Source organism: Galeopterus variegatus, unplaced genomic scaffold (assembly GCF_000696425.1).
Source record: "Galeopterus variegatus unplaced genomic scaffold, G_variegatus-3.0.2 Scaffold1880, whole genome shotgun sequence".
Taxonomy (NCBI): domain Eukaryota; kingdom Metazoa; phylum Chordata; class Mammalia; order Dermoptera; family Cynocephalidae; genus Galeopterus; species Galeopterus variegatus.
This window is the reverse complement of record NW_007727991.1, coordinates 154,670-170,013: the sequence shown is the minus strand read 5'-3', so window position 1 is coordinate 170,013 and position 15,344 is coordinate 154,670. Positions and strand designations below refer to the sequence as shown.

Genomic DNA, 15,344 nt, shown 5'->3' with positions numbered 1-15,344 from the left:
TGTCCGGCAACGGATTGCAACCCTCAGTGTTGCCCCCGTACCGGGCCGGGGACCGGCAACGGGATTGCAACCCTCAGCGTCGCCCCCATGCCTCGCTCAGCCAGTGAGCGGGAACCGGTCTGTATGTGGGATCCGAACCCTCGAGCAGGAGCGCCACCGCGCTTCCCAAGCGGCGCACTATCCAGTGCGCCACCGGGCCGGCCCCAATTCTTTCTTATGTTACTTTTGTGCTTGCCTCTAAACAACTTTTTCAGTTTCTCAATTTCCTCTCTCTCATCTGCAGTGTGCTGGGAAACGAGTTATCAAAACAGTATAGAAATGTATTTTAAAAATGAGTAAACACACCAAGCAAACACCTGCAGTGGAATGAAGTGCTCAGAGTTTTGATGCATGAACTTCTGGCTTCTTGGAGGGCTTTTCTGCCAACTTCCTGGTTTTCTACTTTGTTTTACATGGTTCAGGAAGCTGAATAAATAAATCTTCAGCCTTAGGCTAGGAGAAAAATTATCACACACCTCTCCCATTCTTCTTCTATTTCTGCTTCATCTTTCTTCCTTACTATTCCAGATACCATTTAGTCCACTAAGCTGCATTCCAGGACAAGACTGGTTTTCATTGACCTCAACATTAGATTAATGTCACATAAGTTAATTTGGTACATTTCATTCTTTTATACCTATAACTTTTCTAACTAATTAAGAGGCATTAATTGAGTTGGAACACACACACACAAATAAAACCTGCTCTGAATTTCAAATACATATATATAGATGTATATCTACTAACTAGATATTAAAACATTACAATCAATACGTAAACTGTCCTGTTCTCCCTCCTCCCTTATCACATCCCACTCCTGCAGCTACCATTTTATTTTAAAAGTTCCCAATGCCACTATCTATAATCTGTGATTTTCAATAATGATCTTAAACTCATTGTGTACATCTGCAGCTCTAGGTTAAACTATAATCTCTCTAGACCCCAAAAATCACTCAAAATTTCTTCCTTTCAGCTCCCTGGGCATCTACCTTACGGGGTTACCTGGTATCCAATACTGGATGGGCATGACCAAAGAATCTTCTCAAAGGAGGAATTTTCCCTTCTTTCAGGACAAAGACCTTCACCAATAAAGTACCTGCTTGGAGAAACATGTGATTTGAATCGAGGGCTACAGGTATACAAGGGTACTTCAAAAGGTTCATGGAAAAATAGAATTAAAAGATAATATGAATCTTTCCATGAACTTTTTGAAGACCCTTCATATATCAAGAAGGGAGACAGTGGAAGCAAGTCCAAGATATGATGCAACTCAGAACTGACTGCCTGTCTCGCTACCTTGGCTGTGTGTAGAAATACAAGCAGAGCTCACGCAACTTAGACAATCCTTCAAAATAATAGTGACAGAAGGACAGAAATCACCACCAAAAATTCTAATAGGATACTATGGTAGCAAAATTATTGAGATTTGAAGGTTTTACAGCAGACCCTAAAATGTCTTTCCTCTTCATTTGTATAATAGCTGGAAACAATATACTCCCATTCATAATAGGAAGACATCAAAGACCAGGAAGGGGATACGTGCATACACTTACACTGGTTCCTGGAAGCATACAGTACCTGATGAATCACTGCATGAAAAAGGAAACCAAGAAGGAACACTGGACACTCGGAATGAGACAGACTTAAAGCCCTGCATAACAACTTCTCTTCTTGGCAGACCACAGTTGTTACTGTCTAGCAGTGTCACGTAAATATTTTTTAAAAGGACATATTTATCAAAAATCTTCTTAGGTTTTCCACTCGAAATCTGAGGACTAAAAAATAAAACAACTCAGATACATTGTCATAGAAGAGACTGCTAAGACACCTTTAAACTTCCTTGAAGTTTTACTTCATCTACAATACAGAACCTTAATTTTTTTGGATTAACTTTTAACATACATTTGCACTTAAAAGCTTCTATGTTAAACCTTTGTAGCTTTCTCCTTTTTCAGGAGAATGATAGAAGGGTGAGTGATAGAAAGATAAACAGTCCCTGCTCTTAAATTGGACATGTCATGGAGGTGTCAAACATGTAAACAACAAAATATGAATTTTAAAAAATGATATGGGGGTCTGGTCTCTTCCACTGGTTAGAGCACTGTATTATAACACCAAAGTCAAGGGTTCAGATCCCTGTACCAGCCAGTCGCCAAAACCAAAAACAAACAAACAAACAAAAAGTTCTATGGGAATTTGAGAAAGTAGAGCAGAGACCTAGAAGTGAGTAGAACACACTGTGTGCACGAGCACTGTATTATAACACCAAAGTCAAGGGTTCAGATCCCTGTACCAGCCAGTCGCCAAAAACAAAAACAAACAAACAAACAAAAAGTTCTATGGGAATTTGAGAAAGTAGAGCAGAGACCTAGAAGTGAGTAGAACACACTGTGTGCACACCAAGAAAAGACAAAGAATCCCAAAACCCTAAACTGCCTCACAGAAAGGAGTCTGGAAGAAAATTTTAATCAAAAGATCACAAACTTTGGAAATCCTTTAAACCCAGTAATTACAAAGGAAATAATCATAAATGAAGATAAACATCTACAAATAAAGATGCTCACTGGAGGATTATTTAACAGAGAGAAAAACAAAGGAAGCCATAGGATAGAATATTATAAACATTAAAATGATGTTAATAAAAAAATTTAAGGACATGAGAAAAATTTAATGACATAAAAAACAAAGTTTTTTAAAAAGCACACAATTATACCAACACTATCAAGCATGTTAAATGTACAAATTTTTTAAAAGATCAAAAATATTAAAATGTTAAAGCTAGTTATTTCTCAGACATAGGATTAAGAATAATTGTTTCACGTTTACACTGTTCTATATTTTCCAAACATTACACAATCAGTCTTGTAACATTTTTAATTGGTAAAAAGGTTATGTAAGTCACTGATTTTAGGATATCCCTTTGAAACCATTAATAATCGTTTTTATCTTTTTCCATAAAGAATACCTCATCCACAAATTCCACAGAACCTTATTTCAATGGGTTAATATTTGTAAATTGCTTAGCACAGTACCTGGCAGGTAGAAAGCAACTACACAGGCATTCATTTTATTCAATAACTTTAAATTCCCTTTATCTACTCAAAGTAACTAGTGTACTTTAGAGCTAGTCTGTTTTTCATGGCACATTCACAAAAGAACACTAGTTTTCTTTTTCCTTTCTGAATTCTAACATTTCTCGAAAAATGACTGCTGTCTCCCTCTGAGATACTACTTTCTTCAAAAACAAAGAGCAAGAAGAAGAAATTCAGTCAAATATCAAGTCCTCCAGGTGAAGACAGAAAATTAATGAGGGTGGAATTCAAAACTATAATCGTTAAGACAAACCTACAAAAATGTATACCTTAAGAGATTATTAAAGATCCTCTCTCAAATCAACATTTCATTTGGTTAAACACTAACACTAAAAAAAAATTACACAGTTGGCCCTCCTGTCCATGGGTTCCACATGTGTGGATTTAAAAAATCTCGAATATAAAATAATTGGGGAAAAAATTGTGTCTGTATGACACAGTACTTACATTGTACTAGATATTGTAAGTAATTTAGAGATGATTTAAAGTATGCAGGAGGACTACATAAGTCATATGCAAATACTATACCATTTTATATAAGGGACCTGAGCATCTGTGGATTTAGGTGTCCTCGGGGGTTCTGGAAGCAGTCCCCCACTGATAGCGAGGGACAATTGTATACTTATCCAGATGAAAAACCAGGAGAAATCATTCATCACACACTTATCAGGGAAGAGGCCATATGTAATTATTTGGAAAAAAATGTTTTTATAAGTCTTTGTGAGTTGCCTGGGATATGTGTGGGGTGGTGATGGTGGTGGTGGTGGTGGAGGAAGTCCGAGGGAAAGACTCAAGAAACCAAATATGGCAACCAACTGTTCTACATAATAAAGAAATGAGGAATTTGAATCTGCAAAGTGGGGAAGACTTGAGGCAGAAATCAAGAGAAGAAAGAAGACTTTAATTTGTCCATAGACTGTCTTTGCTGTTCACTCAATTCCACATTGTTCCTTAAGCTTTTATAAAAACGGATTATTTCACCCAAAGTAATTTTCAGTTGTGAATCTAAACTGCACAAGACTGCACACAGACACAAGAGTTGAATGACAAGAGACATATCTGGGCTATCTACACATTTAAACTTATCCCATGGGGCCGGCCCGTGGCTCACTCGGTAGAGTGCGGTGCTAATAACACCAAGGCCCCAGGTTTGGATCCCACATAGGGATGGGCGGTTCGCTCACTGGCTGAGCGTGGTGCTGACAACACCAAGTCAATGGTTAAGATCCCCTTACCGGTCATCTTTTAAAAAAAAAAATAAATAAATAAATAAACTTATCCCATGAATGTATTCATTTTTAGTTCTGACAAACTTTTGCATACATAAAGTGTTTAGAGAAACAGACCCACAAGACTTTAAGATCAGCAGTCCTTAGTCCCCCAACTCCACTTTCCACTCAGAAGCAACTAGGAACGGTACTTTAAATCCTTTAGTTATTCATTTTAGTCCCTAACTACATCTCTACAAATAATGCTTAGAGTGCTCCTGCTTGCTTTTTCAGTTTTAAGTTTCATATACATGTTTCATCACCATTCTTCTTCCCACACCCAGCACAAACACAAAAGCTTCCCAAGGGACTTTTATCTAGAATATATAAAAAAATTGCAATGCAATTCTAAGAAAAGATTGTACCTTACTGGAAACAAAATGTCTATAAACAGGTGAAAGGATAAACACATTGCAGTATTTCTATACAGTGAAATCCTTAACAGCAGTAACAAAGAATGAACTATTAATATATGCAACTTGGATGAATCTCAAAATAATTATGCTGAGTGAAAGCCAGACCAAAACAGCATATACTGTACAGTTCCATGAATATAAAATTCTAGAAATTTCAAACTATAGTAACAGAAAGCAGATCAGTGGTTGCCTGAGGAAAGGAGCTGGTGGGGGAGGGGTAGGGAAGAAAGAAGATTAAAGAGGCACAAGGACATTTTTAGGGGGATAGTTGCGCTCATTAATTTCTCTGTGGTAATGATTCATTGGAATAGACATATGTCAAAACTCAAGTTTTTCACTTTAAATATGTGAAGTTTACTGTACATCAAGTATACCTTAAATAAGACTGCAACAAAAATTTTTAAAGTATGAGAGAAAATAACACACAAGTAAACTATATAGAAGTTCCAGATCCAAAGGTGTAGCCTTTTAAATATGGATTTCACTGTAGGCTGATCTGACTGGGACATTTTCTTTGGCCACATTCTCAACCAATGTCAGAATCTTTAAGCCTTTTCCCTTGATCTGGTCAAAGATGACACTTCTATTGTGGCTAACACTCTGAAAGCTGAGTAAGAAGAAGGCTGAGGATCTTAACATAAATATGTAAACTCACACTTAGTTTTCAGTGTGGTACCTTGGTTTTCAACTGTGTTCCCCAGAGTGCTTAGTCTTCTCCAGAAAACAAGTTTCAGCCTTCAGCAACAGTGAGGGGAGAGGGGTCACAGAGCTACGCAGAGTGGGCAAAGATATTTGGGTACTAAACTCTTAAATTTCAACCAGTCCTCCAGTTTTAGCCCCACTGTCACCTCTTCACTAGAGGCACCTCATTTCCCCAACTCTAAGTCTTTGGGGAATTCTGCAATGGAAACTGAGTTGCTTCTGGCCTTTTCCATTACTGACTGACCATTCAGCTTTTTGAGTCTACTAAGCCAACTCCTTTGAAAATTTTGGTGTGAGTTTCTCTTCTCCCATGTGGCTTTATTATTTTTTTATGAATTCCCTTACTCTCAGGGCGGCCAGTTAGCTCAGCTGGTTAGAGTGCAGTGTTATAACACCAAGGTCAAGGATTCAAATGGGGGGGGGGGGATGCCCCTAAGCTCTTACTGTAGTATACGTTTGGCAGCGAGCAGAATTAAAAGCCAGTTATATGGGATCCCCATACTGGCCAGCTGTGCCAAAAAAAAAAAAAAAAAAAAAAAGGCCTGTTATATGCCACTTCTTTAATTGGAAATCTTAAGTAATTCAGCTTTTCAATAAATGAATTTATGTTCATGAATGAAACATAGAATATCACAAATGAAAAATCAAATGATAAGGTAGTTATAATACAAAATTAGAAGGCAACCCTAGGAGAATAAAGAACTAAAAGGTTGGAACAGAGGGGGGGACAAGGAACTGCAATGGCTACACAAATTATTCTGAAAGCCAAACTTCCAAGAGAAAAAACTAATAAAAACCCCTTTGCATTTTTTTTTTGGAAGTTACAAAGAAACCAGGTGATTTACCAAAGCACACTAGGCCTTTTAGTGGTGAAGATAAAACTCAAATTTAAATACGGAGTTCCTAAGAAACCACAGAGTAAAAACCAAAAGTTTTAGGTCTAGTCACTCACAGGAATACCCTAATGGGGCTCTGAGAAAGGTGGGCATTTCCAACAAAAGGAATGTCATCAGTAAGATGGCACAGGTGAAGGAGAATCACGTAGGTGTCAGTGTTTCAATTACATGTACAAAAACAGTGGTGTTTAACCTCAAAGGAAGGTTAATGTAAAATTTACCCTAAATCCACTATGCGTGCAGAAGGGTTGACTGATGGGCTGATTGCTCTTCATTTTCCTGTTTACCAGCATTCAGAGGGTTTGTTGCTAGGCTTTCCCATCATCTCTTTGCCATTTCACTTCCTTGTTTTCAGCCCTCTGTTTTGCACTGGTGACCTTTAACTCAATAGTTCTCCACCATGATATTAGTTGTCAGGAATGTCCAAACTAAAGTACCTAAAGTTCATGAGTTACTTTTTACACAAACAAGTAAGAGTAGTTACAGCATCAACTCATTTGATCTTTGAGCATGAGTAGACAAGGACAGAATTATAACAAAGAAACTGAAAATTTCACATAACTCTAGGTATTACCAAGGGAGCATGGAGAATATGCCAGTATCACCCATGTGACCCAGTAGAAAAAGATCAAGATTTACTGACCTAACATTTCACTTTTGCTGGTTCCACTGATTGCTGCCTTCAGATATCTTTTTATTTTTTCACTACAAAACCCACTTCTGTGCTTCTCTTTGACCAATAATTTTATTACGATTATTATTGCACTGTTAAAGTAGCAGCAAGGCCTAGAATTTTTTTCTACAATACCTTACAATTAGATTTATAAGATTTAAAAGAATTGGGAGAACACTAAATTGCAGTGCACCTGTATAGTTTTCAGCTGTGCTAATCACTGGGAAATGAGTAATTTCTGGAGAGCATTATTTTTTTCCAAGCATTTTTAATATAATTGTATACATACATTCTTTATCTATATAAATAATTACTTACATTTCTGAAATTACTACTTTATGTGTCACATGAACATTCAATAGAAATGATAAAGTCAAGTACAGGCTTTCCTTCTTGACCTAAGGAAGGGAGTTGGAAGAATAACCACATTACTATGCTTTAAATCTTAACAGAGACCATATACCTACACTTCGTCCTAATGCCTTCAGTGAATCTGCACCAGGTCAACAGCTAACAGTTCACTCTGAGTTCATGGAAAAGAACCCTCTCACAAAAATTAGAATCTATAACAAACAGATTTCAAAACTTAGCTCCAACAGTATTCCTATCAATAAACAGCAACAAGAGTTATCTTATTTTAAATTTTAAGCCATAATACATACTCCACATTAAGGCAATTTTATATCACACAATGTGCTAATGTATTAAAGATCCAACAAGCAGATCTTAATTATGATGTGAGGAAAAGATGTCACAAGCCAAAGGAAAGTGAAATTAGTCATTTTAAAATACAAATTTTAACTGCTATTTTAATGACTTATTACAATCAGGATAAAACCTAACATGGACAAATTAACGACCACATTGAAATTCAGAAGTAGAAATGTATTTATTATATAGAATCTAAATTCTACTGTCCTAGTAACATTCTATGAAATGTAGCCACCCACCAGAAGTAAAACAGATTATTCTGTGAATGCATATGAGCAAAGTTAAAATTTCAAAAGTAAAAAGGCTTTAGAAATTTCTCTCAGAAAATTTCCCTCAACTGTCTCTGTTTTACCTTAACAAGTTATACAATGTCCAAATCCTAAATCAATATGCCAAAAAACATTGATTAATTTGCTGGATAAAATTCTATATGTCCTCAAAAACCTATGTCCTATCTCAACTTTTCTACATTATCTCCAAATGAAATTACTGACAAAAGAATGGGAGCATACCACCCAGACTACAAATGTAGAGGAATCCAGACAAGAAAATTAATGAGGGATGACTAGAAAGGGTGGATTAATGCTGAGTTTTGAAGGATGGACACATTTAGCCATACCAGAAGACTGAAGGTTCTGTCAGATAAGAGGAAAACATACATGAAGTCAGAGACAAGGAAACTACCAAACAACAGGACAGTCACATAGTGGGCAGTCCACAGTACTACAGTATGCAGCACAGCTCTCAATTCCAGGAAGCACAGTTCATTTTGTGTTCTATGCGAATAGCACCCCCTGGAGGTGTGCAAAGCAGCGATCCTGGTTAGGTAATATAGAAAAGTTGATAGGTGAGACATTCCACTAAAACAGAGTCTGTGAAATAAGGGAGCAAAACACTAAGCATATTTAGATAAATTCAGTCCATATTAGCATATTAAAGCAGGGAGGAGTCCCCAATTGGAAAACTGCATAAACCAGCACATCCTGGATTTTTATTTTGCCCCCTTTCTCCGACGAAACCCCTATTAATATTTCTTAGAACCAGTGTTTTCAAACAAACAGTCTTTAGAAAACACTGAGCTACTTTATGAAAGGCCTTCGGAATCAAGTATTATCTTGATAAAGAGAAAAATGAGGAACCACTGAAAGTTTGAATGAAGAAATGACAGCAGGTAAGCTACTTAAAAACAAAAAAACTCTGACACAGATATGAAAAGTAGATTAAAGCAACACATCTGAGAATTTTGAGAGTACAAGATTATTTTCAAAAATCCTCCTGGGACAGAACTCACTCACTAGATTAATGCATTGAACATCAGATCCACACTGCTAATAATAAAAGTATTTAAAAGCATCTTTTATGTTAAACAGTCAAATCCTTTTTAAGACCTACTTTCCAGAATACAAATTTTACTCCTGAATTTATCAGGTCTGTACAGTAGTCATACCAGTTTATAGGTGGGCAGTGTAATCTCGGATTTCACAGTGTAAGCAAGCATTGGTCCATTCAAAATTATCCTTATTCCTTCCCTCAGAGACCCAGATAACAGTAATATTAACATAAAAGCAGATATCCCAGATTTTGAGAAACCATACTGTTGGAAGTTATTGTACTTATAAATACCAAATAATATTCTTACAGAAGAGGTAACTAAAAACACCACATACTACTCAAAATAGGTGACGTAATCCTAGGAAAAATTTAACAAAAAATAGCTTTAAAAGAATGTGGCGAAAAGTTTGCCCAAAGTTTACCTATATCTCTCTGCCAAAAATCTTTATTAATTTATGTTTCCATAATCATTGGTAAATTATAAGCTATGATTCCTAAATATACCCTAATGTATAGCCAACAAGCCTAAGTTTAAGGTTTGGCACAGTCTTGAGATGGACCTGCTTTGAAATTAATTTCATTATAAAATGTATTTTAAATGCAGATACAGGATATGGTCCATAGTGTTATAAATTAAGCAAAAACAACTGCATTTAAAACTGGTCATGAGTAAGATGATTAAAGGCAGGTAATTTATATGTGGTATATAGTATGAGACAGAATAGTTCCAAACGTCAGTTCAAATGGACCTTATACTAGATTGCTGAACTAAACAAACTATTATTTAGCATTTAAGTGAAACAACACTAACCTGTTTTAATACACAGAACAGCAAGTTATCAATTAGTCCAATATCATCAATATTCTTAAAAGATCATTCAGCACTAACCTATTTCTGAAGCAGCTACTTTTTAACCAAAATTAATAAGGATGACAATTTATCCAATTTATGTCTTTTTAGTTTGAAGGAATATGCAAAGTCTTTCCTTCTAACAAAAAATAAGTGCTAGACTAATGCACAAATATACAGCACTGTAATGATATCCCATGCATTATTTTTATGAAAATAAGTCCTCATGTTCAAGTCATTCGGAAATGGCAAACATTAAGACATGAAAACAAAAGAGAACATTCTCTAAGAGTTTACAGTGCTTAATAAATAACCACAGATGGATCCTCCGGAAAAGAAAAGAAAAAAAAAAACAACACTCTGAACACATAAATAACAGAAATGTTTTCAATTTATTAATTTTACAATGGTCACAAAAACCACCATTAACAAATCAAATCAAACTATTGCTACAATAGCCAATACTATTTGAAAGCACGGATTCAGCTATGTTCAAAATAAAATAAATCAATGATGTCCTCCTGGTATATAAAGGCACCTCTACTAAATAATTTTAACGTAGTTATAAATTCGACATCAGAGTTTCTCCAAATGCAGACTACTGGTTCCCACCCCAAATCTGCTGAATCAGAATTGCAGGGGTAAGGCCAAGGCATTTGCACTTTCAATAACTTCCCCAGGTGATTCTCAGGCATACTAATATTAGAGAAACACTATTTTTATTGTGAAATTTCTAAGGTTTTGGATCTCAGGAACAAAAATCTCCTCATTTGGGACCACCTTAAACTAAATTTCATTCCATAACAAATTAATATTTCAAAAAAGACTTAGGTAATAAACATGGGACAAAAAACAAGTGCATAAAAATTTACAGCAGAAATTAAAAGAAACTTTTTAAAATATAGCACATTTTATTTTTAACTCAAGGTTTAAGACACCCCTAGTCATTTCAAAGACCAAAAGGTCTTTGAAAACAAAATTTCAACTTAAAAACCATAGTATTAAAAATACAGTATGTCAAATATGTTCAAATTCATTTACTCAGCTGTTAAGTAAATCAGGGTATGGTATGAGCTGTTTACATTATATCAAATATAAGCAATGATTAAATTTATAAAACTAAGCCCAAACAAATCTACTTATTTCCACTATTAAATGTACTGTGATCTGAAACTGATTCTTCATAAATTTAAATAAACATCTATAATGAGAAAAGCAATGAACAAAAACTAGAAGCCACCTAGAGTCCATTTCTGGCTAATCTAGCTGTTAGCTATGTCACCTGAGGGCCCACACAAATCCTTTAACCTACCAGAAAAAAAAAGGTACAACTGCCTAACTCATCTCACAGGATTATTTATTGTGAGAACCAAATGAGACAGTATGTAAATATAGGCTTAAAAACTGTAAAGCACTTCATAAATCAAAGGCATTGTTATTAAGACAGCAAAATTTGAGAGTATCTATCTTTAGACACCTGCTGTAAGACAAGACTACTACCAGAAGAATTAAAGTGTATATGCCATATAGACAATGAAGAACATAAAAATAGACCTTTCAGATTCAATTACATATTGGACCCTATTGAATATACTCTGTAAATTACAAATATAAAACCTAAGAATTCAATTCAGTCACCTGTCCTATGTCCTCATTTATAACAGATCCTTTTTCTGTGTGAAGATATAAATGAAATAAGATGAGCCATGAGTTGATAATTGTGAAGACTGGTTGGTAAATATACCATTCTCTGTACTTTCACACATTTGACAATTTCTGTAATAAAAAATTTTAACAAGACAATATATGTATATATATGGTGTGTATAGATGACATTTGCAAAAGCTAAAAAATAATCTTTTAGAAGTTATTTATTTTTTAAAAAATTACTCCCATGACTATCAGATATCATTTTCCTTGCAATGGTACCTCAGATTCTATCTATTCCCAAATAAGCTATTATTAGTATCTTTCTATGTATCATGACACCTACTAGAAAATAATTATTCCCTTCCAACTGGTTGAGTAACCCAAGCTGCAAACATTTATGCCTTAAGTGACTGCTTCCTGTTCTTTACTCCTTTTATTGTTTTTTGCTCATTAATTACCAAATTCCAGAATTAAAAAGTGAAAACATCAGTTTTAACTTTATGTATGTGTAAAATGAAAGGAAAAAAAAAGACAAATACTCTTTTTTGTTCAATACTGCAAAAGACCACCAATATTTATAAGTGGCCATTCCTTTTAAAACTCATTTGACACAGTAAGAAACCAACCACTTCACCCAAAATGAAGTTAACATGTCTGTCAGACAAAGGAAATTAGTACATTTAATCCCAAAATCAAAAGATTCTTTCAAAGTATACAGAACAATGTATAACTATTTTGCGTTCATCAACCTAATAGCTCAAATAATGTCCTTTAACCTAGGGCCATATTATACAGCTTCAAAGAGACTACATAGCAGTAAAAGCATAAGCCACCTTTCACCTCAGACAGAATTTTTGCTTAATTTTAGCTTATCTACAGCTCAATAGCTAATGTTTTACAGTAGTCTATGAAGAAACTTAAAGTGTTATATTAGAACTTAAATGCAAATAGAAGGGTAATAATATCTTGTGGTTTGTAATTAAAACTATATTTGGTAATATCCACATACTGACTTACTCATTACCTGAGAGCTAAGACTTTTTTCTCATGTTAAACCTGCAGTACAATAATCAAAAAGTATCCTGTACATAAAGAGACAGTGTACCTTAAATTTTTAATTTGTGAGGGAGGGGAGAAGCAAGTGGGCAGAAAAGGAAATCTCACCAATTCAGTTGTCACTACAGCATTTGTTTTCTAAGCATTAAAAACTCCCTTTATTCTTACATGGGATGCACTTGAGAGGAGCCATATATAGAAACCACTGTTTCCAATATTGTCTTTTAAAACCTTGAATGTAAATACTCCCGCAGAAAGTACTCATTTGTATTACTTAAAAACACGTAATTGTAAAATCCTCATAGGCAAGTTACTGGAAGATGACAAACAAAAAAATTACTGTACTTTATTCAAGCGAGGTTAGTAATTTTACTGATTTCAAGTGTTTAGTTTAGAATGTGTTAATAGCCCAGCAGCTAAAACACAACTGTAAAACAACTATTATGTTGGTAGCCACTACTGTGTTGACACCAACTTATTTGGTGGCCATGGCTAGTTTTAAACATCTATTTACAACCCAGCTATTACTTTTCTTATTTCTTTTCCTAAGTAGATCTACACTATCAATATCTCTGTTATTTTATCGTAAGCACAAATCAAAACTAGTTTCTCACTTCATCTCAGAATGCCACATTAAATCCCAAGCTTCATTTTAAAAACCGTGATTTCCCATACAATTGCAGAAATTCCTTCCAAAAGTGAGAAATTTCAGAATACAAAAAAATGAAGGCAATTACCCCAATACCTCTATATGAGGATGCCAGTAATAACAACTACGATAAATATCAAGAAGGCATACTCTGAATTTTCACCATTTTAATAAAAGAAAATCACGATATTTTAAATTAAAGGTGGCGCTCTGTCCTCAACTCACCCGAATGTGACTCACTTTTGCAGACTATATGGTAGGAAATAACAGTTACTTTTCAAAGACCTTTGCAGTTACACCCAAGCCAAAATCAGGACAGAGATCCACCCTTAATTACAGCAATTTAACTGTCTTATCCAAAGCAAGGTAGAAACTAAAACGTCCCCCTGAAATCATTGTTAAATAAGCCCATTTACATCATATACTAGCTTTCAAAGGCTCCCGATAAAATATATATATTTCTACTTCAAATTTGAACTCATCAGGAGGAAAAAGAAAGGCGGGGGGGGGGGTGCGAAATGAAACGCACAAGTACAAAAAGCAGATTCTCCTCCAATCTCTCTTAATTCCCCCAATCCGCCCCTATCACACACAAGGACAGGGAGTCTGGGGAAGGCCCTCCATTCACTCACACGGGCCACCACCCAAAGGGTTACACACCCTCTGCCCGACGAGAGACATACTAACCAGGCTCTTACAAGTACTTCTTATTATAATATACACCCACGCTGAAGAAGAGCCTTATTTTAAAGAAGGCTGTCCTCAGGTGGGGGAGGTTAAATACAACAAAGGCTTCCATGTTGAAAGGCAGACCGTCCAGATATATGCATATACTTACATACGTATGAAAAAAATCCATATAACTAATTTATCATGAACAGCAATCGATACCAACAAGAGCCATTAGATTATTAATAAACCCAGAAAAGTAGTGTGCATAATAGCAGCCAAAGGCTGCCGTTTGCAGCGCTCTAACCACAAGGGAAAGGTAAAATGAGCCTGCCGAGGAAGGTCGAGTCCTCCGCATATTTGCAGACCCCCTCAGCCCACCCTGACCCATCCCTTGCCCTCCCCTCGGCGCCAAACACCAGTACCCTGTACTGGGTGCGAGCACTTCCAGCGCTGCGAGTCCCGCAGAAAACTGGTGAATGAAATGCGCACAGAAACCAATCTGGCTAGTGACCGCGGCGCAGAACCAGGGGTCGCTAACTAGCTTAGCCACAGGGCTCTCCCCGCAGGATGGAATAATCGGAGCACACTCCTCCCCCACCCCCCGCAACTGGAATGCCATCCTGCCATCATCCTCTTGCTTACTGACCCTTTTCCAAAAGGGGGATGGGGGCGCGGGTTTTTTTTTTTTTTACCCCCTCCTTTTAAAGAAAATCCAGAAACACGAATCGGAAGCAACTGTGAACATCCTAGGGGGCCAGACGGAAGACGTGGGGAGAAAGGCGAGGCAGCTCTCCAACTCCCGGGAAATCACCGTCCTCACACGCATCAATCAACCACCCCGGCCGGGGGCTGACTAAGGCCCCCGCTCCCCGCCCACAGCTCTTCACCGGGGCCGAAGCCGATGATTAGAGGGGTGACTCTCCCGGGGCGCGGGGAAAGGGAATGCCGGACTCCTCTGCCCTCAAGGTCACCACGGGCCGGGGTGGGGGCAACCAGTGGCGGGATGGGCTGTGGCGCGGCCGAGGCGACTCGGTGAAGCTGAAGAGCTGCGGGTGTAGACTAGAAGCTCCACCGAGCCCCATCCCTCCAGCCCGAGACAGCGACTCCCGGCCTGACCCGGAGCTGAGGTGCACGGCGACGAACCCGCTCACCTTTACGATCTCCCGGCAGGAGACAACCTGCGAGGAACCCCCAACTGTCCCCGCCAACTTCTCCAGAATCCGCCGCAATCCGCCGAGCACCCAGCTGTCAGGACCCCCGCCGCGATGCCCAGACCTCCGTGTTCCGCCCGGCTTCCCCCGCAGGTGACCTGCCCCCCCGCCCCCGCCACTCACCTCG

The 15,344-nt window shown here is 37.2% G+C and overlaps 1 protein-coding gene across 3 annotated transcripts in view; it reads right to left on the bottom strand.

Annotated features, from left to right (window-relative positions):
- Positions 1–15,177, bottom strand: part of ATP2B1 (ATPase, Ca++ transporting, plasma membrane 1) — a 117,529-nt gene extending 102,352 nt beyond the window's left edge. For 2 of the 3 annotated variants that reach the window (XM_008579419.1, XM_008579417.1), the window contains exon 1: positions 15,158–15,175. The gene's annotated coding sequence lies outside the window, so the exon portion shown is untranslated. Of the gene's footprint in view, positions 1–15,157 lie in introns of all 3 variants that reach the window. The other variant, XM_008579418.1, reaches the window with a different exon arrangement.
- Positions 15,178–15,344: the final 167 nt, after the last annotated feature.